The following is a 26,428-nucleotide window of genomic DNA, read 5'->3' as shown; positions in this document are numbered from 1 at the left end:
AGAACTTAAAAAAAAAGAGACTTGGGGAGGAAGAGGAGGAGGGGCGGTGTTGGGGGGCCATCTCTTCGACGGGGAAGGGTCAGAGGAGGGGATGGGTGTATTTCACCGTCGTCATTTCAGCCATTGTGGTCGTAATGGGCAAAGGAGGCGGGATATCACGAAGTGGCGACGATTAAAAATGGACGAGGGTGCCTGAAGGAGCTTAATTTGTCTCTTTCTCTTTATTAATTTCTTTTTTATCTCTCTCTCTCTCTCTCTCTCTCTCTCTCTCTCCGGAATCGTCTGCTGCTGAGATCCCCCTTTGTTCATGGAAGACTGTTCGCAGCAGCGTCTGACATGGCTGTTTTACATTTTGCTTTACCTGTGTAAATGCTTGGACACTTTTTATGCGATTATATATAATTATCACCAACCTTTTGGAGTAAATTGCTTTCTTTCAGTTCCATCATACAGGAAGTTTTTGGTCATTTACTTATCTGAATCTTGCGAATGCTTGCATATTTAGTTACGAAAGACTTTATTTTTTTATAATAATTCCTTTATTTACTGGCTAGTAAAAAATTGTTTCATTTTACATGTTCACAAGATTTTGCATATTTGTTTACGAAAATGTTTATGATTTTTTTTTCATATGCCCATTATTTAGTAGCCTGTGAAAATATTTTTCATTTTCATCTTCACAACATTTTGCATATTTAGTTACAAAAATATTATGAATATTTTAAGAATTCCCTTTATTTACTAACTTGTAAAAATATTTTTCGTTTACATGTTCACAAGATTGTCAGGTTTTTCTGCACATGTACATACGAATTTGTTAAAACTTTTTGACAATTGTTTGTTTAAAGCTTATGCAATTTTTTAATCATCAACTTGGGGTGTAGGGGCGGAATCCTTAAATGACTTTCGGGATGTCAGCCCCATTATTTCACTCAAATTACAAAAGGGAAAAGTCACGGGCCTCTGGGACTGTCTATGACACAAGCAAGGGGGATGATGCGTTTCTCAAAGCTACTTTACGTTTCCCAACTTTCAAAATTTCTAAGTTATCCGAGGGGAGGAAAATAGAACAAGGCGTGATCCGACCTCCAGGTTGTTTCACCAACGAAAATTTAAAAATACGCTCCATTTCCTTAGAAATAATTGTTCTGTATTGTTTAGCATGCATATTATTTATTTTTGACATTTTCATTCTAATAAATAAATCACAGATATCCTTTCCTAAAATTTCTGCATCTTTAACTCAACGCGAAACACCTTTTTCAGACCTTTATAGGCTTTCCATAGACCTTGCCTAACCCCCAACAAGAGCAACAATAACTACAACAAAAGTAGTTTGTAGGCTTACTCCCCGAGTAAGCGAAAAACAAACGCAAAATATTGACTTTTTAAACCTTGTGAAATTTGTTACACGGCTTTAAATCTATTTACTAGTTTGTGAACTCGGTTTTTTTTAACTAGGCTTTGAGAATTTTATATATCCATCATTTTGCAAGCTTACTCAGGAATGAGACAAAAATCATCTTTATTTTAGAGCAAATAAAATAAGTTTTTCTTCGATTTGAGTTGCATTATTTCTGCTTGGATATCTAATTTAATACACGCTTGAGGGAACTTTATCTGTTATATTATTATTAGTAGTATTATTGAGAGAATCAGTACTGTCATTATTGCCCCCAGACTTCCAAACTAGGATTTATTATTATTATTATTATTATTATTATTATTATTATTATTATTATTATTATTATTATTATTATTATGCAATAACAGTAATGTTAGTATTGAGAGCACTATTAGGTGCCTAAATCACCAGGGTTAAAAATTCAAAGTTGTATGTAGGTGCATATATATATATAATATATATATATATATCCAAACATATATCTGCATCTATAGGTAATTATAGAATTCAATCTATTATTATTATTATTACATGCACGAAGGTAATTGGTACGCAACCTACACAACAAATACTTATTCATGCCTATGCGCGCAAAAAAAAAAAAAGAAAAAGAGCGCGAAGTAATCTTGTGTGAAAACGTCAAACGAACATGTATGCGTAAATCTGTCCAAGAAACAGTTTCACACACACATACGCAACAAACATACGCAACAAATATACACAAGACATACATTCCTCAGCTTTTCCCGTCCTCTCTCGAGTGGACCCCAGTGGAAGAAATGGGAGGAAGGGCTCATGACGGGTTTCACTTTACCCAACTTAAATTGGTCCAGTTATGTCACAATCGACTCAAATTATCATCATTGTGTCCTTTTTGCAGCCCACGACAACTTGATGGTCTCGGAACAATCCTATTTTCGTTGGACCAGATGTGCGGCTGATCTTTGACGAGCGACTGTTTATATATATATAGATATATATATATATATATATATATTATATATATATATATATATATATATATATATATATGACTGGTAAAAACGTTCTGTTGCAACTAATTCCGTTAATAGAAGAGCCCGTAACCAAAACGCCAAAATATAGAAGTAAGTCTCTGAAACGTAGTACTTACTTTCTACAATTTTGGCGTTTTTTGGCTCCTTTTATATTATATATATATATATATATATATATATATATATATATATATATATATATATATATATGTGTGTATATATATATATTTATTTATTTATTTACATATATATGTATATATGTATATATATATATATATATATATTATATGATATGTATATATATATATAATTATACGTATATAGATAGATACATACATACATACATACATACACATATAGAAAGAAACTTCTAAAAAATGTTTACCAGTAGTTAAGAGAAGCGCTGCAAAATTAAAGATATGAAGGAAAGGTGAAATGTATATATGAACTGAAACCAAAGGAAGTGTGGCTTTGACGACCTACTATACTCGTGCGACGCCAGATCATATATTATATAGATCAGTCAGTTCCTTTGAACATGTGTTTTCTCCTGGACTGGATTGTCTTAACATGCTACAGTTGTCTTGTAGATGTTTTTCTTCTGAATTAGAGCGTCTTAACTTGCTACAGTCGTTTTGTAAATGTTTTCCTCCTGAATTACATTGTCTTAACTTGCTACAGTTGTTTTGAACATGTATCTCTGCCTTGCATTGTCTTGACTTGCTGAATATATTTTGGTCGAAGGATAGACGAAGCCAGGAAGCCGACATCTTATTTCTTCTCGTCAAGAGAGCATTCACGCATAAATAAAATTTGAGAAAATGTACTGATCATAATGTGGATTAAAAAAGAAAAACAAAAAAAAGAGGAAGAAGGGATGGGAACCTATCTTCTTTTCCCGCTATTATCAGGAGCTTAGGGTGCGTCAGGAATTGACTGGGAATCAGGAATTGATCGGGAATCGGAGCAACTACAACAAAAGAAGCACAACAAACGACATGTATCTCCGTCATCATTCCTCCCTGACTCTCCAGAGAGACTCTGTATCCCCCCCCTGCCTCACAACTCCCTATTACTTCCCCCACCCCCATACCCCTATGGGTCTCTCCCCTCCCTAGTCCCGTTCCTCCGTAGATAGATCCCCTGTTGTTCTTCCCCCACCCCCACCCCCTCAAATGTGAATGTGCTTCCACATAGCACACGATGTTTTGCTTTTCTCTTACTCTGCATCAGTATATTATAAATATCAGTGTCATTTTAAGTAATGGGTAATGAGAATTCTCATTTATAAGTACTTTCTTCTTTCATGTAGTCCATCACTTTTATTTTTTACATTTTAAGTAGAATCTGTGTCGCCGAGACAACCGGACGAAATGGCGACACTTGGCAGCCCTTCCATACAGTGTAGGGTAATCCCCCTATACAACATTTCCAATCTAAACTTTTTAGCCAATCACTCCCCCCCTATCCGGCCGGAGAGGGGAGAGGGTGGATACGAGTGAGGGTGAGGGTTTGATATGCAGATTGGTGTTTCTCCCCCTCCCTAACTATGTTCCCCCCTCCTCCCCCCTTCCACAGCCTGCTGCATTGTACGCCACGCCCTCCCCAGCTCCCTTCCTATTTTTTTTTTTTCGTCTACTCCATAGGCCTACTTCCCCTCTTGATCCTTCATTTCGGCAGTAGGGGAAATGTTTATTCCGGCTCGCCATGAATGTATCTGCACCAGTTTGTCTGGTGTTTTCTTTTAATAATGCATTCCTGACTCTTCTTTGACAAATATATATATTCTTCAATGTCGTTCGTTCGAGAAGACACTTGGTGCATATCAACAGAATTTTATACGATGCACTTTTTTCTTCTTTTTCATCAATATTCTTTTTTCATTTTTCTATTTATGTTTTATATTTCCAAAAATTTATATTCTTCATTGTCGTCGTTCGAGTGAAGACACTGTGCATATCAACAGAATTGTATGTGATGCATTTTTATCCTCTTTTTCACAAATATATTTTTTTATGTTTTATATTTATGCTTTATGTATATCTTGACGTTCCCAAAAGAGCCATTATATGCCAATGAAGAGATTGCTCTGATTTCCAGTTCCCAGTGTTCATGGATTCATTTATTCATTTGTTTATTTGGTGAGTTTTAATTATCAGTGTATTTATTCATTTGTTTATTTGGCGAGATTTTAATTTATCTTTTACTATCGTGGTGACTTAGAGTCTCTCTCTCTCTCTCTCTCTCTCTCTCTCTCTCTCTCTCTCTGTGCTATTACAATTCATCCAGCATATGTTTCTCCCAACAACACTTGTTTGGGTTCTCGACGAGTCAGTGTGAATGGAGATCTCTCTCTCTCTCTCTCTCTCTCTCTCTCTCTCTCTCTCTCTCTCAGGAGATGGCCATGCATAAACGATAAACACCGACTAGTCCCCCCTACCCCCCCTCCCCTCATACCTCTCTTTTTCCAAAATGGACAAAGAGCTCGCGCGGCCATTGTGTGGCCTTGGTCATTGATTGGTTGATAACACATATAAAACTTTAGCGATGGATTCTCCTATGAGGATCACACGCACATAGAGGTATGGACGTGCGCACACATACATGCATACATACATATGTATGTTTGTGTTTGTTTTCGTACATCTATTAATTTTCGTTACATGTGAACACCATCCTACAAAGCAGTCCACTGCTCTCTCTCCTCTCTCTCTCTCTCTCTCTCTCTCTCTCTCTCTCTCTCTCTCTCTCTCCTCACTCTTTAAATAAGAGTCCCATAGGTGCTCAATAAACACATTCATCAATGTTGCCATTTTCCCCTCGACCTCTGTCTAAAGCTAACACTTCAAAATATTTGTTGAAACTCTCTCTCTCTCTCTCTCTCTCTCTCTCTCTCTCCTCTCTCTCTCCACTTTAAGTAAGAGTCAAATAGGTGCTCAGTAAACACATTCATCAATATTGCCATTTTTCCGGCGACTTCTAAAATTAAAACTTCAAAATATTTGTTGAAAGGAAGAGACCGTTTGGTTCCTAATCAATTCCACGACTCGATCCATTCGAATGCCAGCGGTCCGTATTAGTCAGGTACACGTCCCTCTCTGAGACCAGTTTGACCTTCCTGGCCAAGTATACCCAGACTGCGACAAAATACGCATCATGTAGCAGCAGTCACTTGATTTGATCTGTGCGGAAGTTTAGCAGCGTTTCCGTTACACTGTGACGTCATAATTTAGTATAACTAGGACCAGTTGTAACGTTCATTTATAATATAACTGGGATCAATTGTGACGTTCATTTATTATATAACTGGGAATTTTCAGACGTTCATCAATCATATAACGGGGACCAACTGTGACGTTCATTTATCATTATAACTGGAACCAATTATGACGTTCGTTGACCACATAATGTAAACAGGGTGGAGATTTAAATATAGGAGCCACCGGTCAATTCATTGTAATACCCATTATACCCACAATGCCCGGCGGATAAGCTCGTCACCACAAAGCCTCAGGTCCTCGTCACTACGCACAAAGCCTCAGATCCAAGTGAACTGCGTTTAGTGGCAAGATGCTAAAAGAGGCTAGAAGACTCTTAACCCTTTACGCTTCATTTGCGAGTATACGTTAGTAAGCAGGGATACCCACTCTATTGTTATTCTCTGTCACGTTTTGGGTGCTGGTGTATAATGAACGCGTCCTTATTCACCGTCATTCGTCGCATTCATGATGATGATGATGATGATGGCCGGGTCCCATGACACCGTTTTGGGAGATGGTAGGACCTACTGCTTCCAGGGGACGTAGCTCATTTTCATTGTAGGTGTTGATGTTTACTTGTTGCAGCAGTGCGAGCGTACAGCTGAGTGCTTAGTATGGGGAGAACAGAGAGACCTCTTTTGACAGTTCCTCGTTGGACGAGTCGTTGACGCGCTCACCTGCCGATTCGGTAGTCGCGAGTTCGACTCCCCGCTCGCTCTGCCAACAATGAGAGGAATTGATTTCTGGCGATTAGAAATTAATTTCTCGATGTAATGTGATTTGGATCCCACAATAAGCTGCAGGTCCCGTTGCAAGGAAGCCAATTGGCTCCTTGCAACGGGATCAGATCAGTTGCCCGGTTAAGCTAAGATAGACATACATATAAATACCTTTTTTGACGTCTGACCTCGTCTGACCTTACGTAATCATGTGGACGTTAATGATAATGAAGGTGACAACAGAGACTGCATCTTCAAAAAGTCTCTCATTAATGCTTATATTAGTATTGGCATTGTCCTCTTCATCACAACCAGCAAAATATCCACTTTTTTCCTTCACTTTTTTTTTTCAATGACGATAACAGAAACTGCATCTGCAAAGAGTCTCTCATTAAGGTTTATATTAGTATTGGCATTGTCCTCTTCATACAACCAGCAAAATATCCTCTCTTTTTTTTTTTTTTGCATTTTTTTCCTTTCTTTTTTTTTGCATGACTTGTTGTCACCTCCCATTGTGAGCTTTCTTTCGATCCATCCCAAAGAATAGCACTTCGCGGGTAATGATATTTGCATCCTGTCAATTTTGCACTCATATAGACGTCCATTTGCGCTCGGGTTTCCAGTCGTTTGTCACACCTCTCACTTCTGATTCATGGCGAACTGATAGAGAATGATTACTGATATCAGGTTGATTAATGGGACGACGCACATTCGGTGGTATATATATGATTACGTGATCAAACGACGATCCCCATTGTGATCGGTCCATATATGCTAACACTTCTTCCGATTAAACTTGTCAGTCATCTGATCTGAATGAGTTTCCTTTATCGTGTTTTACTGATTTTTATTTTTTTTTACTTTTTTTATGTTCTGATTTTGCATCATGTCGCCTTTTGTCGCTTGAGAATTGTCGAATCTAATTTTGTCTTTGTTGGTTTCAGATTGCTGGTGGACTCTGATGCAGCCTGGTTGAATCAAGGTAAGATGGCACTCTTTTTTTCGCATTATATATATATATATATATATATAGATATAGTATTACATATATATATATATATGATATATATAATATTTACCCCTGGGTTAAAGTTATTCTCAAAGCACAGGAAATTCGATATTGAACGATATTTGTCAATATTGAATAAAAAGTCATGCGTGGGCCAGTGACACACACAATATATATATATATATATATATATATATATATATATATATATATATATATATATATATATATATATATATATATTGTGTGTGTGTGCGTAAGTACGGAAGATATGACTTCCTCCCGTAAAAGAGAACATTTTAGCTTAGTTGCAACCCTCCTCCGCAGTCGATCAATGACCAGGGGTATCATGAATTTTTTTTTTTTTTTAAGGAAATGCGTCCAGAGAGACTTACCTGTGCATGTGCAAAGAAGAGAGAGAGAGAGAGAAAGAAAGAGAGAGAGAGAGAGAGATAATCCGGAGGAAGCAGGCCTGGGCTGATGGGGGCCCGGGATCCGTAACTCAACTCACAAAATAGGCCTGCCAGGATCAAGGTTCATCTAGGACCTGTCGTCTCTCTCGAGAAAGAGAGTGAAGGAGAAGAATGAGAGAGAGAGAGAGAGTTGTCGCTATCATATTCGTTTATGAAAAGGACTATCTGCGTATTAATCAGTATTATTATTATTAGAAAGCTCTCTGCATACAGATTTAACTTGTACATATACATAACTGTGGATTTGTCTTCATTCCAAAATCCGTCCTACTATGAATATTTTTTATTTATTTATTTATTTATTATTATTATTATTATTATTATTATTATTATTATTATTATTATTATTATTATTAAGAATTTTACGCATATTTGCGTGCGCAACAAGCCAAGATGTCATGAGATGTCATGGCTGACTGTGGAAACTGAAAACAATCCAAGAGAAATTTGGTATCGTGAGCAAGAGAAATGACAGACGATCAGGAAAATCAACATGAGCATGAAAATGAAACAAAATAAGCCTCAGTGAAAGAAAAATAATGTCATGAAGGACAGACTCTGCTGACAGTGATACAAGAACGAGTAGAAATAAACGAGTGAGTCACAAAAAAATGAAAACAGACGGGCGTTTAGAATCGACAAGATCTGACGCATTAGGCGGTTCCTTTATCTTAAAATGCGAAGGGGAAAATGGACATGCCCTTGAGATGACGCCCATCTTACTGGAAGTAGATTTCGAGGTTTGTTAATATGTTCTGGAAGAAAAATTGAGACAGAGAGAGAGAGAGAAAATAATTAAAACGAATAGTGCCAGAATAAAGTAGGTAACGGTATCTAGAGCAACCGCAGATGAAGGTTCTGCGAGAGAGAGAGAGAGAGATGAGGGGGGGGGGGGGGGGGGGGGGGGGGGGGCGGGGGGGGGGGGGGGGGGGGGGAGGTTATGTTAAATCAGAAGAATGACGCCTTATGACAGTAGTTAATGGGGACGGACTTAAAAATAGTAGGTTGAGAGAGAGAGAGAGAGAGATGTCAGTAGCTAATGGGAGCTGACTTAAAAATAGTAGGTTCCGAGAGAGAGAGACAGAGAGAGAGAGAGAGAGATCCAAATCTCTCTCATCCATAGGAAGAATGGCCACCACCACCAAATTGACGGGTCAAGAGGGTGTCAGCGAACAGGCCACTTTGGCCTGATTGGATTACTGTCTCGGGAGAAGTGATAGTTTAACTAGTTACCCTCCAGATGATAGAGACAAGACACACTCGACAAGTTTTTCTCTCTCTCTCCGAATTTGAAAATCTTTCTTTCTTTCTTTCTTCCTTCCTTTTTCTTTCTTTTTTTTCTTTCTCTTTCTCTTATTTTTTTTATTATAGGTTTCGCTTTTATCTTAGTTTTCTCATTTGCTTTTGAAGTCCTATACTGTATTACGTATAAAGCGGGGTCCTAGATATATATATATATATATATATATATATATATATATATATATATTATATATATATATAGTATATATATATATATACATATATCAGTGATATATCATATATATATATATATTATAGATCTATAATATATATATCATATAGGATATATATATACATATACTATATATCTAGAATAATATATAAATTATATATATATATATATATATATATATATATATATATATATATATATATATGTATATATGATATATATATATATATATATATGTATGTATATATATATATATAACAGTAACAGTCTGGATGTCAATTAATTATGTAATGACAAGAGAAACGTTAAGAAAACAAATTGTCCCCTCAGTGACAGTGAGAGAGAGAAGAGAGATAGAGAGAGAGAGAGAGAGAGACGAACATGGGTACAAGATGATGATGCCCTGGTACGCTGATGCAGTTGTTAACGCCACCCGTCTCCATTAACTGGGTACAAGTTATTATCACTTACAGAGGCCTCCCCCCCCCACCCCCCCCCCCCCCCCCCCCCACACCCCCTCCCACCTCATGTCCTCTCTGTCTCATTTCAGGACAGAATATGAGAATTATATGCTCTCAGACATGTGTGTCTTAGTGATGTGTTTGCTTTTGTGTTGTTAGTTAGTTATTATTATTATTATTATTATTATTATTATATTATTATTATTATTATTATTATTATCTCAAAGAAATGCGCATGATGGACTTCACTTTTTCCTTGCCACCGTATGAGGCAACGATGATGATAATAATAAATAATAATAATAATAATAATAATAATAGTCATATATTATTATTATTATTATTATTATTATTATTATTATTATTATTATTATTATTATTATTATTATCATATTAGAGATTAGACCCTTACCTATGCCCCTATAACAAATAATAATGATAATACTAATGACTCTTACCCATGCTTCCATAACAATTACACGATGAAAATACGCTGGAAACGTATAGATAAAAGCGCGTGAAATTGTGTAAAAAAAAAAATGATGCGAGTGATAAAACAAATGATTTTCATCCTTTGTAATGTCACGAAAAATAAGAGCAAGAAAAAAACAACAACAAAGCAACATCTCAACATCTCGGCATCCATTGCAGATCAGATTAGTTGACGACGCTAATGTATAATCTCCGCTGTGTGTGTGGGTTGGGAATGTAGTTGGTCGGTGACCGTTGGACCTTTGTTTGGTTTCTTTGTTTGTTTTTTTCTTGAGTTTAACTTTCGTGAGGGCTCGTTGTTGCTGGGATAAAGGTTGAATGGAGCCGAGCCGAATTTTACTTTGTTACTCCAGAGACGAACGATTATTTGAAACGGTATAATCAAAATAATTATAAATTATATTAATAAAGATTCCATAGCAGCTGACGGTAACAGACATATGACCATTGACTGAAGCACCACATTTCAGTTTTATTTTTTAAAGTTTTGTAAAGGAATATCTCTCTCTCACCCCCACCTCCCCCCCTGCCCCCCCCCCTCTCTCTCTCTCTCTCTCTCTCTCTCTCTCTCTCTCTCTCTCATTGACCGACGCACCACTTTCTGTACATTTTAGTTTTATTTTTCAAAATTTTGTATATGAATATCCCTCTCTCACACACATTTTGACCGAAGCACCTCTTTCTCTAAATTTAATTTTTAATTCTTAAACTTTGTGAAGTAAATCTCTCCGCAAGAGATAAGTGAGCACACGATGTCTCCTCGGATGGACTAATAACAAGTCTTTGTGACATCCTAATCCTTGCAACTCTCTCTCTCTCTCTCTCTCTCTCTCTCTCTCATTGGCCGAAGCACTTCTTTCTCCAAATGTAATTTTTATTTTTCAATGTTTAAACTTGGTAAAGTAAATATCTCTCACAAGATGTCTCCTCTGATAGACTAACAAGTACTTGAGACATCCTGATCCTTGTAACTCTCTCTCTCTCTCTCTCTCTCTCTCTCTCTCTCTCTCTCTCTCTCTCTCTCATTGACCGAAACACCTCTTTCTCTAAAATTTATTTTTATCTTTTAAACTTTGTGAAGTAAATCTCTCTGCGAGAGATGGATGGACTAATAACAAGTCTTTGCGACATCCTAACCCTTGTAACTCTCTCTCTCTCTCTCTCTCTCTCTCTCTCTCTCAGGCCGTCTTTTCGGAGGAGTTAATCACCAGGGGAACTGCATATTCAAGAAGCTTCATAAATCATCTTCCCGCCTCCTTGGTCGTATTTCCTCACGTCTGCCAAATGATGAATGGATCTTCACGTGTCATGATGATTACGAATGTAAATAATCGAATAGAAGCGTCGTATGTGTCTTATTTTTCCATTAAGGGGAAAGCTTAAAAAGAGAGAAAGAGAGAGACAGAGAGACAGAGAAAGAGAAAATGTATCAAGATGATATCCGTCCTCGTCCGCGAGTCCTTCAGTTTTTTCTTTATCACCCATCATCCCCTTAGCAAGCGGAGATATGAGAGAGAGAGAGAGATCCTTCAATTTTTACTTTATCACCCATCCCATTGGCAAGCGCAGATATGAGAGAGAGAGAGAGAGAGAGAGAGAGAGAGAGCCATCGTCGCCATTATGCCAATGTTAATCCGTGCTGAGTCGCGCTGTTGACGGATTTTCGCTTTATGGAGTCGGGGATTTCAGCCGCCTCGCCGACTGGCGATAAAGGATCAGTGTTGCCATAAGACTAAAGAAGAGAAATCCCTGGTGTGTGTGTGTGTGTGTGTGTGTGTTGATCTGTATCCCTTCCTCTTTCCATTTCTTTGCTAGTTTTTTTTTTATTTTTATTTTTTCCCTCTGTGCGACTTTATGGATTACCGCCTCTAGGTTCCCTGAAAGGAAAAGACGTATTAATAGATTCTCTCTATTTACGGCTGTGTGTGCAACGTGAGATTATATAGTTATTATATATTTAGAAGAAAAGGGGCTCAGATAAAACAGCCTCTTGACTTCGGTCTGTTTTGTCAACACTGCTGCTGGATGCTGCATCTCCAGCTCTCGGGACTGGAAGATGATGAGAGAGAGAGAGAGAGAGGGTGGCGGGGGGCGGGGGAGGGTGTGGGGGCATGAGGATCGAAGGCAAGATTGGAGGTGACAGCTCGAAAAAAGGGGGAACTAGACCCCCTTCCACGTATAGTACAAAGTCGGTTGTAATGATGGAGAAAAATTTTGATATTCACATGTTTTATATATGTGTATACATATGTATACATGCATTTTTTCACATCACCGTGATTCATACACATGCATGAAGCCACAAACGTCCTTTAATATCCAATTCGCTCTACCTGAGTTCGTCAGTGATTTGCAGTTAGGTCGGAATCGGTATCAACTTATTAATTAACCTCACTTGTTGGCCGAGTCGATAACATTACTGAAGTCCTGATTTCTCATCAGACCGCTGGGCGCTGGTTCGAACCCACGAGATGACGAAATTATTCAACTAAAAAATTCCCCTTCGGTTAACACATATTTGAAATTATATAAATTCCGAGGTAGAGCGAATATGATATTAAAGGATATTTGTAGCTTAATGCACATATGTATGCATATAAATAAATATATTTATACATATGTATATATCGGACTGTATGTATGGCGCCTAACGTAAACGCGGTCACCACTTCGCAATGTGTACCGGCGAAAGTGCCGAGGTTGACATGACATGACTATGGACGTCGCATTATTAGTGGTCTCTTGCAAAAGATGCAATTTCTGGACGTCCCCACTCACTCCCCACGACACACAGGAGCCATGATTATCCACTCAACTTGGACCCCTGAAATTGAATGTCTTGTCGATGTAATGCGATGAATGGTCAAGTCTGTTGCACATGCATGCACAATGGAAGAGTTTTTTTTTTTTTTTTTGTCTCTCCTTCGAACGTACCTGGATTATTAATTCCCAAAGTCTAAAATGAACCTTCATGTGCAACTGCAGGGAGAAAATGATCTTTAATCAACTGCATTTTTAGTTTTTCATTGCTTTGACGTTTAAGTGTTTATTCAAAATGACGCTTAGAAAAAGTTCCTTTCATTCATTTGTCGTAATTTTTTTTTCCCGATTGGTTGTTATTTTGCCAGAACGGTTCTGGGCAGTTTCCCGATCGCTCCTAAGCTCAGGTTGAGAACGTTTCATTTTCATATTATCTGATTATTATCGTCTTAAACGTCGCGAATTATCTGGCGTCATCAACTGTGAATACCTGCATACTAACGGCGAGAAAAAGAGCAACGTGAAAACGCAATGCTTCACGAGCGTGAAAGGGTCACAGCGAGGGTCGTGAGTCGGTGGTGTGAGGATGGGTATAATGTGGCATCGAAAGAGCAACCTTTAAGTGCCCCAGTGCCTGTCACTGGCGTGCGTCTTATCTCCCAGATCGAATTGTTCATTTGCGTTCATTTAATTTTCACTCGGTTGTTTTGCCTTTTCGTATTTTCCTTTCTGAACATTCCAGTCCCCTTTGATAAGAAGAATTTAAATACCGTAAGGGGGGTAGCGTCATCAGTGCACCTCATGCGGTGCACTGTAGGCATTACTGCAGGTTCCTTTTACCGCACCTCCTTTCGTATTCTCTTTCTTCCATCTTGCTGTCCACCTTCTCGTAACAATTATTTCAAAGTGCAACTGCTTTGAGGTATTCCTCTCGTTACACATTTCAAAGCCTACCTGCTCTCAATGTCCTTTCCAGCGCTAAATGACCATGGCAATTGAAACCATACCTTTCCCCTACCCCCTACCCCACCATCTGGTGCAGCTTCGTTCGTCATGAGGTATCAAAGTGCAACTGCTTTGAGGTTTTCCTCTCGTTACACATTCAAAGTCTACCTTCTCTCAAAGTCCTTTGCAGGCTGAATGACCATGACAATTGAAACGATACCTTCCCCCTACCCCCCCATCTGCTGCAGCTTCGTTTGTCATGAGGTATCAAAGTGCAACTGCTTTGAGGTTACACGTTTCAAAGTCTACCTGCTCTCAAAGTCCTTTGCAGCGCTGAATGACCATGACATTTGAAACAATACATGTGTACCCTCATTTGCTGCAGCTTCGTTCGTCATTGGGTATCAGAGTTTACCCGAACTATTCCTCGTCCGCTGAAAGCTCTCGCGACCAGAGATAGATGTTATCAAGAGCCCAAAGGTCTACTACTGTATTGTCAGAGATTATCCGCAGCAGTAGTGCTGCCACCTATCGGACCTATCAGTACAGAAATATATGTAGTCAACATAGTAGCATTCCAAACAATAACCCACCACCCCCTCCCCATCCCCCCTACCCTCCGCCGAAGGCTCATTCGACCTGAAGCATCAAAGCTGGTCTCCTTATTCTCTCTCTCTCTCTCTCTCTCTCTCTCTCTCTCTCTCTCTCCACGACGAGAATAGCAAGACCTCCTTAAATGATAATAGCGACTCAGGTGTATCATAAGGAGGAGGCCGTTAGCTGTGCCTTCTCCTCCGTCCCCTTTAAGGCCGATGTTGTTGTTGTTGTTATTGTTGTTGCTGTTGTTGTTGTAGTTGTTTGGTAAGACTTTATTTTTCTTCCTTCGCCTTTGTCAGCCGCAACAACAAAGCGCTGGACTGACTTTTTTTTTCCTTCTTTACTTCTCTTCGTAAATGGAGGGGGGGAGGGTTAGGAGGGGGACGTGTCCGTTTGGGGCGTAGGGTCTGGACGGAGGGGGGAGGGGCGTGGGGGTGTGGGATACGAGAGCGCGAGAGAGATGTCCGACCACTCATCATATTTTATATATATATTTTTCTTGAGGTACAGTACTCACATATATGACGTCGCGCGTGTTTACATAAGCGTCGTCTTTGGTGTCCTCTCTCTCTCTCTCTCTCTCTCTCTCTCTCTCCTCTCTCTCTCTATATATATATATATATATATATATATATATATATATATATATCTATATATGACGTGCCTATCTCTTTTCTCTTCCTCTTTTTCGTTGTTGTAATCATCACAATTGATACGATTTCCTCTTTCCTTTCTTTTCCTTAGTAATCACATTATTATTATTATTATTATTATTATTATTATTATTATTATTATTATTATTATTATTATATTTTTTTTTTTTTCTATATCTACAAATCATCCTATTCGATTGGGTATTATTACTATTATTATTGTAGGATTCCTTTCACGTGTCTTCTCTTCCATCTCCTAATATCTCCTTCCTTCATTCTCCAGGTCCTTCCGCCCCCCCCCCCCCCCCGCGCGTCCCCAACTCCCACAAACCCTCCCCTCCCTCCCCCACACGAAACCTCCGTTTTACGCAGAGTCGTGATGTCACAATTAACTCGGAGGATGTAAGACCAGGTCTCCGCGAATGTTATTCTAATTCACTTTGTACTCTCACATCTTGTCGAACGGCTGTTAAAGAAAAATTGTGAATATTGTACGACAGTAATAACTTCCCTTAAAAAAATAATAATAATAACTTTAGTATATTCTGTTTGTATTTGTGAGGTTGCTATCTTGTTTGTAAACACTAACATTCTTGGAGGAATTGCTTTTTTTTCCAAAATACACAAATGAGTCGGCATCCTTTTTATCGAACATCCAGTGTGGCTTCCGTCGTAGAGAAATGAATGATAACAGAATGAGAGCGTGATAGCGAACTGATAATATAATAATGAGTGATGAAACGAAGGTGATAAATTGAGGCCTCGATAAGATATAAGAATAATAAGATAGTGTCATGAAACAGGTTTGGAAAGAAGAGTGGTAATAGGAGACTGCGAAAAGTATGAATGATAAAATAGGCCTGTTTTTGAAAAAAAAGTGTCTATAAATAGGGGATGCGATGAGGAAGATTTAGATACTAATTGTTCTTAATGTAAAATAGACCTTAGTTCTCATTTTATAGAATATTTCGGATATTTCTTAAAACATACCTTACTTTGCGTTAAGACTTTGTGTCATGAATCAATAAGAATATGCAAAATTCTTCCTCTCCTCCCCTACCCCCCACACCCTCCATATCTCTCTCCCTTTGAACATATTCACACACATAGTATCAAGAAAGACCAGCAATTACATTCTCTCTCTCTCTCTCTCTCTCTCTCTCTCTCTCTCTCTCTCTCTCTCTCTCTCTCTCTGTCACACACAGACACAAACACACACACACACATCATAGTATCAAGAAAGGCCTGCTATTACACACACACCCTCTCTCTCTCTCTCTCTCTCACACACACACACACACACACACCGCGCGCGCGCGCACGCACACACACGCACAAACACAAACATCATAGTATCAAGAAGTGGTTAGAATTATGTTCCCCTGAGTTCCGAGAAACTCTCTTCTTTCTCGAGGGATAATAATTCAAAAACTCGGGTATATATATTATTTTCTTTTTTCTTTTTTTTTTCTTTCCTTCTTTTCGTTCCAGCCTCGGGACAGAGAAATGGAACAAAAAGCCCCAGAAGAAATGCAATGGAGGAGACCGGTAATCTGTGACGCTTTTATTGTTCCTCAAACCGCAATGTTTTTGGGCCCTTCATATTTCATTTCTTTCTTAAGGGAAGGGGGGGCGGGAGGGAGGGGGAGGTAGACACCCCCAGAGACACCCCCGGGGTTGGTCTGGGGTTTTGGGTCTTCCAGAGAGAGAGAGAGAGAGAGAGAGAGAGATTGTTGACCATGGTTGAGAGGGATGGTAATACCTGGGGGACCATTGGTTCTCTGACAGAGAGAGAGAGAGAGAGAGCAGGAGGGAAAGGTCTTGGAGTGAATAGCACATTTTGGAGTAAAATGAACCGTAAAAATTAAAATGAAATTTAGGTGTTTAAGAAGACGGTCTTTCTTGCTTACTGCTCCAGTAGTTGTCACGTGTAAATATGCTTTCACTCACGTCAAGGCATTTGTTCTCCAATTCGAATAGTCAAGGAAAAGGCTCGTGCTCGCATGTACACTGCCAGAAATAATTGTTCTGTACTGTTTAACTTGCACATTATTTATTTTTTTTACATTTTCATTCTAATAAATAAATCATGAATATTCTATCATAAAATTCCTGTATCTTTAATTCAAAGCGAAACACCTTTTTCAGATCTTTTTTAGGCTTTTCCATAGGGCTTTCCTAACCCCCCACCCCCTTACAAGAACAGCAGCAGCAAGAACAACAACAACAACAGCAAAGTAGTTTGTAAGCTTACTCCCCGAGCAAGCGAAAAAACTTTTAAAAAAGTGATGACGACCAACCCGTATCTAAAAATAATCGAGTGAAATATAGTGGAAGGAAGAGAGTTCCACAGCCTGTGCTACTGATTCCTTGTAATTATGAGAATTGACTAATGTTTGGTTGTTCAAAGGCTGTATTAATTTACATATCCAACCTCCTCTTTTGCTTCTGTTCTCTCGTCATTCACTCCGCGTCTCCTTCGATAATCATCTTTGAGATCACGAAGACGTGTCTGGATCCTTGGCGAAACTTCTTTAACATGCGATGCGTTTCTGGGAATACGTTATAATGTAGTATATACTAGTTTCGCGTCCTCTGTCTCCAACGGGCTCTCTCTCGCTCTCTCTCTCTCTCTCATATACTACACTCAAGCTTCTCAATCTCTCTCTGTCATTTACACACAAGCTCCTCTCTCTCTCTCTCTCTCTCATATACTAAACACGAGCTCCTCTATCTATCTCACTCTCTGTCATATGCACACAAGATTCTCTCTCTCTCTCTCTCTCTCTCTCTCTCTCTCTCTCTCGTCGTGCACATCGGAGAATGGTTCTTTTTTGTGTCCTTGTGAGTTTTCTCCAGTGTCGTCTTCTCTTGTACATTCTGTATTATTACGCCTCTTCTCGTATTCCTTGTTCGTCAAGTCCCCCGTCCGTCCACACAATAAGAAACCAAAGAATTTCGCATAAAATTTCAAGAAAGAGAGAGAGAGAGAGAGAGAGAGAGTTCTGGGCTGTGGGGCTTCTCTGGTGATACCTTGTGTCGATGGAGTTATTATTATTGTGTCTTGTTGAGTATGACCGGATTCTCTTACACTCGCTTCTACTGAGAACCCCCCCCCCTCCCCGCCCCCTCTATCCCCCATCCTCCGTCCCTTGCTACTTCCCCTAACCCCCTTTCATTTGGCTCTTTCTCTCTCATTCACACACATGCACAGGCTCATGTGCACATTAACCTAGATCATCTCATAATGCCTCGCACTGTTCTTAATTCATCAGTTTGCTAAATGTCATTTCTCTCTCTCTCTCTCTCTCTCTCTCTCCTCTCTCTCTCTCTCTAAGAACCCACACAATATGCCTCTGTTGGAGCCAGCAAGTGTTATGCGTCTGTGTTTGGGGGGTCGTCTGTTGTCGGGCGCAATTTTGGGGTTAGAAAAGCAAGGGAAAGAAAGTGAGCCATCGATACTATGTGGAAATTACTTCATTATATCATTAAAATAAAGGAAAAATCGAGGGAGCTCTCAACCCCACCTGGATGTTACTATTCATGGAAAATTCCTCTCTCTCTCTCTCTCTCTCTCTCTCTCTCTCTGTGTGTGTGTGTGTGTGTGTGTGTACGCAATTGATGGCCGTATTCCCCGTCACGACGGTTCATATTAAATTCGTCTCTCTGAAAAATAATAGATTTCGTTGCTGATGGAAAGTGACGACCCGAATCCATCGAGTGAAGACGCCGGTTGGTTTATTTGTAGAAATGCGATGTTGGTGTCATGAAACGGCGAAATATATTGCTGAACAAGATAGGAAATATATTACTTAGCCTGATAGAGAGTGAATTGTTGAAGTTATAAAATAGGGGGGATGTTGGTATTGCGAGGTATATAAGAAAAGAAAATTGATAAATGACAAAAGGGAAAATTTGGGGTCTCGTGAAATGGAAGTTGGGGTTGACAGAATGAAGTGACAAGATCTTGAAGTGGTAAAACGACTGATATATAATATATATATATATATATATATATATATATATATATATATATATATATATATATATATATATATATATATTATATGATTTGTTAATATAAAGACAAAAAAGTCGTTTATTTGAAAATGGTAACATTTCATCGTTTTTAATCGAAAAATAGGAAAAATATGTTACAATCTTTTTTTTTATTAAAATAGTAAAATAGGAATATTACTTAGGCTAAGGAATTGGATATTTATTTATATGAAATTAAATTGACCAATAAACGAATAAACCTAGAACTTTCTCTCTCTCTCTCTCTCTCTCTCTCTCTCTCTCTCTCTCTCTCTCTCTCTCTCTCAACGTACCCTTGCTGCTATACATTTAATATAAAGATGATTTTTACAGGCCATGTTCCCTTTGCCTATTGACGTGGCCACATCGATGGACAGGAATCTTATATACTACATTCGTCCAGAGGACCTTCAGGAAAGAGAGAGAGAGAGAAGAAGAGAGAGAGAGAGAGAGAGAGAGAGAGAGAGAGAGAGAGAGAGAGATAGGGTTTTCCAGATGGATGAGTTTCATAAAGGTGGTTTTCAGCACGAGTTTTCCGAAGGACTATGACCCTTGCGTACTCCGACCACGAAGGTGAAAGTCGTGACGCTGGGAATTGGATTAAAAACCCTTATTTTTTTCCCTTCTTCTTCTTCTTCTTCTTCTTCTCTCTGTTTCCCCATATTTGAGGAATCTTTTGAATCTCCTGAAGAGCATGACCACCGAAATCTTGGCCTTGTCATTCCGTTTATATAAAAAAGGATTGAAATCATGCAAAGGAGATTGGAAGGGGGAAGATTGAAAGAATCTACCCCAGGTCTGTTGTTCCTCAACATCCATTTGGCCGGGGGGTGGGCGTGGGGGCGGGGGGGGGGGGGAGGGGGGGGGGGGGGGGAATGGTGCGTGGTGCCACGAGGTTTTAGACCCCCGTTGGCAATAATCGACTCTATTGATCTGATTGGTTCTTGTCTATTCTACCCCTTCCCCTTCCAAGACCCACCCATGGAAATACTTCCCCCCTCCAACCCCCACCCCAACCCCTGGCATCACCCTCATAAGCCCCCACCCCTCACCTCCTGAATACACCCTCATACTCATAACCCCCACCCCTCACCGCTGGGAATACTCCCTCATACCAGCCCCCCCCCCCCCCCCCCCCAATTCCCGTACCCTGCCTAAAAGCTATATATTGACAGCTCGTATAAGTGAGGTATTCTTTCTGACTTTTTTAAAAATCACAGGTTTCTCTCGTTACGTCATTGACCCCAATCTATCGGGGAATATCCTTGTTTATTTTGTCCTTATCAACACCTGACTAGTTGACAAATCTCACATTTAAAAAAATCTGGCGTCGCGAGGTACGTGGTCAACGAGACATTTCACAACGATGTTTATTACTAAATAATATATTTATAGTAACGATGTCCCTTTGAATTTTTCGTACCTTGATTGAATTTAAGACCAAGCAATTTGATCACTTCCCTTAAGACTATTAGTTTAAACCTTTAATTGATTCGCCAGTTAATTTATTCATTTGGTTATCCTCATCTCGTTAAATAAGTACAATTTTATTGTTTATTTACAGATATGTAAATTTGTTGATGTATGTTCAAATATTTAGATTATAGTAATGGCTTTAAAACAAAATGAACTTTTTAACACTATTTATTATTTATCTTTATATTTTTCTAAGAAATAGCTTTTTGTAATTCAGCTCTTTTTAATCAACTGTAAACAAATATATTCTCCTTAGTTTTTATTAATAGTTCTTGATATTTTTTATATTTTATTTTTTAGAAATAGCTTTTTTGTAATTAAGCTATTTCTTATCACAACTGTAAACAGATATTTTCTGCTTCTTAGCCTGTCAGTATATTTTGTAATCAAAGCGATTAGACAATTAGAAATGACCACACGTTGTTCAACGTGGTTCTCTCTCTCTCTCTCTCTCTCTCTCTGTCTCTCTCGTCACTCACTTATCAAAACCACGTCTAGAGTAGCATGCGAAGGAAAATGATTTCCATGACTCTCATTATGTTCCGGGCGTCACTTTTTAACCCCAGCTCTAGATCATTAAGTCTCTGTTGATATTTCACCCTTTTGCGAGAAACCGGTGCGTGACGGGTATATCTCAGCAACCCCCCCCCCTCCCCCCCCCGCCACCCCCCCCCCCCCCTCGTCCCCCAGGTCCCCCGGCTCCTTTCACCCCACCACACCCAAACCAACAACCTCCCTTTATTTTTTAAACTTAAAGCCTTTTTGCTTACAGTTACTCACTGCTAACGTGGCTTACCTCTAATCTATAGAGAGAGAGAGAGAGAGAGAGAGAGAGAGAGAGAGAGAGAGAAACGCTTTCATATATCGCGTTTACCAAGAATATTCGTGTTCTGTTTCCTATCGACTCGCACAGTATTCCATTAAGACATTGTATTAACCGGACTAAAGTTAAACAATTCTACAGCGCCCTCCCCCCCCCCCTTCCCCCAGCACCCCCACCTAATTTCTCTCTCCCACCCCCACCCCTCTCTCTTTTCCTCCTTCTCCCTCCCACTCTCTTTCTCTCCAGACCTTGTTTTAACCTTCGCCACCTTTCTTTTGTTGTTCCATTTGTTTTTCCTTTCTTATCGCAATCTTCTTCTATTTCCTTCACTTTACTCGTCTACGTCATGGTTCCCAGTTCCTTCCACTTCCATCCTTCATCTTGGTCTTTTTCCATTTCTCCTTCTCGTCTGCTTTCACGTTTTCGTTAATAGCCTTTCTCCTCTCTCACACTTTTCTGAATTTCCTTTCCTTCTTTCTCTTTCCCCTTGTTAGATATTCTCTCATTAGACTTATTTCCTTTCATTAAAGTCAGTCCCTCTCTCTCATTTTGCTCTTTACACTTTCGTATTCTATCCTGTTTCCTCCCCCTATCTCTTGGCTATCATCTTTATTTGTATCCTGACTTTCACCTCAATCTTTTTTTTTTTACCAGGTATCATCTACTCGTCTATTTTCCCTTTCCAGTATCCTCTCCTCTCTTACCTCTTCATCCTTCTCTGGTCTTATTCCCTTATTCTTCATCTCTTTCATTCCTTCTTTGTTATCCCATTCTCCTAATTTATCGCTATGGGCGTCTGTCTTCTTTTTAATCTTATTTGCTTTTGTATTCTGCTTCGTCCTGCCTTATTCTATTTCGTGGTATTTCTCTCTGCCCGGTGCTATTTACTTTCTCCTTCTCTCTTCGCCCTGCCTATCCTCTTCTGTTATCTTCCCTTCGCCATAATATTATTCACCTGTTTTCTCTCCTCCCACCTCTCTCTCCTTCCACCTCCTCCACCTCCATTTTTCATTTAGCTGTTTTATGGAAGCGACAAGGCGCCCAAGCCAATGTCCCCTGACTCCGTCATGACATGTCCTGAGGCCGCTTGGAATTATGGGACTTGTAAGGACGCGGTGGACATGCCAAAGGGGGGGATTTTATGTCCCCGCCGATTGTGTCCTCGTAGTGGACACCCTAGTCCCTCCTCGCGGCTCTCGGAGCCGTTGTTGAAATCACTATTATTTTTCTTCACCTTTTTCGGCGCCGTTTCAAGGACCTCGAGAGCTGAACTCAGTCTGTCTGTCTGTCTGACTGCCTGTGTGTGTCTCTCTCTCTCTCTCTCTCTCTCAAACTGCTGTTGTAGATTTCTTCAGATATTTCTCTCTGTCTCTCTTTGTCTCTCTCAAACTGCTGTTTTAGATTTCTTCAGATATTTCTCTCTGTCTCTCTCTTTGTCTCTCTCAGACTGCTGTTGTAGATTTCTTCAGATATTTCTCTCTGGTCTCTAATCTTTGGTCTCTCTCAGACTGGCTGTTTGTAGATCTCAATATTTCTCTCTCTCTCTCTCATCTCTCTCTCCTCTCTCTTCCCCTGAGAAATTGTATTTTTGCCCAGAAAATCTCCCCCCCCCCCCCTCCCCCACCTCCCTCTCTCTCTCTCTCTCCTGAGAAATTGTAGTTTTGGCCAGAACACCCGAGGCCATTCTTTACGGACGACCTCCAACGCAATAGCTGGAGTGCCGTTGGATGTAAAGGCGGGTGACAGCCGTGCCGGACATGGAGTTGGCGGAGTGTGTTTTCGAAATGATTGCTATGTGCCTGTGCGTGCGTGCGCGCGCGCGGGCGGGCGTGTGCTCTCACTTGCCTAGGTGGAGCCTTCTGTGGCCGGGATTGTCGAAATGGCGTCGTATCCTTCTCTCCTCCTTACATGCTGTAATGGTAGATTTTCTATTATATATATATATATATATATATATATATATATATATATATATATATATATATATATATATATATATATATATATTTATATACATATTTATTATTTATTTATTTATTTGTTTATTTATGTGTGGTATTATAAGTTTACAGAACTGATATAGTATAGATTCTCACGCGAGGATCTAAAGTATACGTGAAAGAATCGAGAGCTGTGAAAATAATTGAGAGAGAGAGAGAGAGAGAGAGAGAGAGAGAGAGAGAGAGGGAGAGAGAGAGATGATCTAGGAATCTCCATTGTCTCTTTGGACATCACCTTAATTTTTATTTTATTTTTTATTTTTTTTTTCCCTAACGTTGAAGAGTTTACCTTGAGAGAAATAAGGAAATATATACCTCGGCCTTGAAGGTACATACAATCATAATATGGCGTGGGGCATTATGAAGTAGCACGGCATTTACCTTAGATCGAAGGACTCGTCTCTCACCAAGAACAATTCACTCCATCCAACCCCTCCCGACAACCCTCCCGCCCCAATTTTTTTTTTTTTTTTTTTTTTTTCTTTTTTTTTTTTTTTTTTTTTTTTTTTTTTTTTTTTACACCACTATGGCCCTGACGACGAATGTTATATAGGCGTATTTGGTATATATATTTTTTCATTTGTTTTTACTATATGGCCTTGACGCCGCATATTTTATAGAAGTGTATTTTTTTAAGTTATCTTTTATTTTGTTTTTGAACAATTCAACCCTGACGCCGAATATTGTACAGGGATTTATTTATTTCCCTGTGTGATTGGTTGGTCTTTCCTTGTGACTGTTTGTGAGCTTAATTAAGCCCATATATTTTAGTTGTTTTTTATATTTTTTTTATATGGCCATTTATGATAGAGGCGCATTTAGAATTACATGTCTTTTTTAAGCGCTTTATAATCAACCTCAGCTACAAATATCCTTTAATATCTAATTCGCTCTACCTTGGAATTAGTATATTTTCATATATGTTAACCGAAGGGGAATTTTGTAGTTGATAATAATATTTCGTCCTCTCGTGGATTCGAACCAGCGCCCAGCGGACAGAGGAGAAATCAGGACCCCAGTGACTTCTTGTTGAAGAGAGACGGACCAACAGACAGACGACAGACAGACAGACAGGGGAAACATCCCCAGACAAAAGTCTTGCCAATGAAATGGTGGTTCAGAAAATATCATATATGAAAGGCGGAAAAGGGGGCGGGGGTGCGGGGGGGAGAGGGCAGCAGGGAGGGGGTGGGGTGTGGCTGGAGGGGGGCTTTAAGATCTCACTTCCAAGGCTTTTGACAGCCACCGAATTTTCATGGGCCGGCAATATTGTTGGAATTGGAAAAACGGAGAAATCTGGGGGGTGGGGGTGGGGGGCGGGGGATTCTCTTGATCGTTGGGAAAAGGAAAGCGGGAGGAGGTCGTGACGGGGGGGGGGGGGATGGGAGTTGCTGGGGGGGACGGGGTATGAATGGGGAAGGGTGGAAGAAAAAGTCTTCCTCCTTTTCTTCCTGGTTCCTTTCCCGTTTCCTCGGCGGCGGAGGTGGTGGTGGGGGTGGAGGGTGGCGACGTCTAGGAGACGTTTTGCGTCAACTGCAAATTTTGTTCGTTCATGGAAAGTCTTGAGTCTTCGGAAACTGTTTGAATACGACGCAGGGTCGGAATTGTTCCCAAAAAGTATATCCTAAGAACGGCGTCAAATCAAGCAGCGACCGTAGCGCTCAGTACTCGCCAGATTCTCATAGCCAGAATAAGCCGGAAAATCATAGCCATAACAGCCGGAATCTTGACAGATCTTCATAGCCAAAATAGAGCCAGAATCTGCCGCAAAATCATGGCTATTAGAGCCAGAATCTTGCCAGATATTCGTAGCCAAAGCAGCCAGGTAAGCCGGAAAATCATAACCATAACAGCTAGAATCTGCCTGAAAATCATAGGCTTTGCAGCCATAATCTTGCCAGATATTCGTAGCCATATCAACCAGAATTTTGCCAGATATTCCTAGCTTATGACAACCAGAATCTTGTCAGCACTCATAACCATTACGACTGGAATCTTGATGCATATTCACAGTCAGAAGTCAGAATTTTGCCGAATACTGAATCTGAATCTTGCCTGATGCTCATAGCCCTTATATCCGGGATCTTGCCAGATAAGTTTGACTGCGGTCAAATTTTCGTCTGATGTCTGTAATAATTCCTGGACAAGTTTCACAAAGTTGACAATGTTCGTAGAGGTCAGAAAGTGGCAGGTCCTCATTCGCATTGCATTTCAAATCTTGTCAGAGAATGACGACTGTCCATTGCATTGTCAGAGAATTACAACTATTCATTGCACTGTCAGAGAATTACAATATCCATCGCATTGTCAGAGAATGACTACTGTCCACTGCAGTCAGAATTTGTCCGGCTAGTTGGTTCTTTACATTTATAGCAGTCAGAATATTTCGGTCAGAAATTGTCAGGTATTTAGTTATGTCCTTTGTAGTATTGTCTCACTCTTCAGTTCATCTTATCTATTGCAATCAGTCTTTCCAGATACTTGTTTTACTGGTGTATAGTCAGGATCTGAAACCTTAATTCTCTTTAATATGTTTTCCACAAAAGCAGCTGTAGAAGGCTATCAAGAAACCATAAACAAAACTGTAAACAGGATCCATGTGTCATTATCAGCTGATTCGATGATCTCTGACATTCCTCAGTGAATAGTCGATTATTGAGGCTATTTGGTTAAACGTCAGATCTGGTCATAATCGCAGAGGTAGTGTCTAATTCCGTGGACTCTCGCTGTCATCAGTGAACACTGGCTTTCTGAGAGTGCCTCATTGCTCTTAAAAAGTATGTAACTAAACTTCAAAAAGGAGAGCGGTAATTCGAACGACTCCAAT

At 39.6% G+C, this 26,428-nt stretch overlaps 1 long non-coding RNA gene across 1 annotated transcript in view; it reads left to right on the top strand.

The window, feature by feature from the left end:
* The window catches only part of LOC135202256 (uncharacterized), a 65,917-nt gene that overhangs the window by 25,482 nt on the left and 14,007 nt on the right, over positions 1–26,428 (top strand). The window contains exon 2 of the long non-coding RNA XR_010311698.1: positions 7,345–7,382. This is a non-coding gene — a long non-coding RNA (uncharacterized LOC135202256). The remainder of the gene's footprint in view (positions 1–7,344; positions 7,383–26,428) is intronic.

Source organism: Macrobrachium nipponense, chromosome 30 (assembly GCF_015104395.2).
Source record: "Macrobrachium nipponense isolate FS-2020 chromosome 30, ASM1510439v2, whole genome shotgun sequence".
NCBI classification, from domain to species: Eukaryota; Metazoa; Arthropoda; class Malacostraca; order Decapoda; family Palaemonidae; genus Macrobrachium; species Macrobrachium nipponense.
This window is presented reverse-complemented; position numbering and strand designations above follow the sequence as displayed.